Here is a 1,591-nt window from a genome sequence, read left to right on the forward strand (position 1 = left end):
TTTAAGTTCTGGTAGAAAACTTTCCCCAGCATTAATAGTCTCTTTTCAAAAGACACATACTGTAAGTCAGAGAGCAGAGTCTCTGCAATGATTTGGCAAAATATAAAAAGCAAGTGATACATTTATTCATTAAGCACCTATTTCCTGTGTACATATTAGGTGCCAGGTACCACATTTGGTGTTACAGGGACACAAAGCAGAATCCTGTCTGGCAGAGAGACTTACCTGCAGATAAAATGATAGCACAAAATAGGGATTGAAGAGTGCCATCAGAACAGAAATCAATAAAGTTGTGGGGAGGGGTGTGCCAAGGCCTGGATATGGAGAAAGGGGTTGGCTGCAAAGGGACATGAGGGAACACTTTAGGCTGCTGGAAATAGCCTCTCTCTCAAGTGTGATGGTGATTGCATGACTGTACACGTTCCCCAAAATTCACTGAATTGGAAACCTTCCAAGGTTGAATTTGACTAAACATAAATTATACCTTCAAAAGCCTGACTTATAGAAGAGTGACCTAAGAAATGCACAGATAAACTGCATAAGTGAACATTCCTTTCTGATGTCGTAGAAATGGCGAGACAAAGCTATGGTATGAAACTGATACTGAATGTTATTTCTGCTTCTAGTAGGAAAAAAGATCCCACTTAGAGATAGATTAATTTTACCACCTCAGTTTATTCTAGAGGAAAAGAATGTCCCAAACAGCTGTCCCATACAGCTGTGGCAGTAAACCACTGGTGAGACAGCGTTTGAGGAACGAAGACCTGGCAAGCAACAAATCACTGATGTTTCCATTACTTGGAGAATGTTTTCTCTTGAAAGGAAAATATTTAATCACTTTGAATTTTCTTCTTTTTTGTGCTTTGTGCTTAGTCACTCAGTTGTGTCCGACTCTTTGTGACCCCATGGATTGTAATCCATCAGTCTCCTCTGTCCATGGGGATGCTCCAGGCAAGACTATGAGTGGGTTGCCGTGCCCTCCTCCAGGGGATCTTCCCAACCGAGAGATTAAGCCCACATCTTTTGCATCTTCTTTTATTGAGATATAATTAACATATAACATTAAATCAGACTCAGGTGTACAATATAATGATTCCATATTTTTATATATTTTGAAATGATCACCACATTAAATCTCATTAACATCCATCACCATAGTTATAATTTTTTTTTCCTGTGATGAGAACCCTTTTAAAATCTACTCTCATGCTCACTTCGACAGCACATATACTAAAATTGGAACAATACAGAGAAGATTAGCATGGCCCCTGCGCAAGGATGACACGCAAATTCATGAAGCGTTCCATATTTTGTTTCCCCCCCTCCATATCTATCCCCCATAGCCACATCCATAATCTATTCATGTCTATCAGTTCAGTTCAGTTCAGTTCAGTCGCTCAGTCGTGTCCAACTCTTTGCGACCCCATGAATCGCAGCACACCAGGCCTCCCTGTCCATCACCAACTCCCGGAGTTTACTCAAACTCATGCCCATCGAGTCGGTGATGCCATCCAGCCATCTCATCCTCTGTCATCCCCTTCTCCTCCTGCCCCCAATCCCTCCCAGCATCAGGGTCTTTTCCAATGAGTCA

At 41.6% G+C, this 1,591-nt stretch overlaps 1 non-coding gene across 1 annotated transcript; it reads left to right on the top strand.

Annotated features, from left to right (window-relative positions):
• The first annotated feature begins 1,206 nt into the window (after nt 1-1,206).
• LOC122705956 lies at nt 1,207-1,313 on the top strand. Its single transcript, XR_006344226.1, has one exon. It is a non-coding gene; the product is annotated as a U6 spliceosomal RNA (small nuclear RNA).
• The last annotated feature ends 278 nt before the right edge of the window (nt 1,314-1,591 follow it).

The sequence above is a fragment of the Cervus elaphus genome, chromosome 12 (genome assembly GCF_910594005.1).
Source record: "Cervus elaphus chromosome 12, mCerEla1.1, whole genome shotgun sequence".
In the NCBI taxonomy this organism is placed as follows: Eukaryota; Metazoa; Chordata; class Mammalia; order Artiodactyla; family Cervidae; genus Cervus; species Cervus elaphus.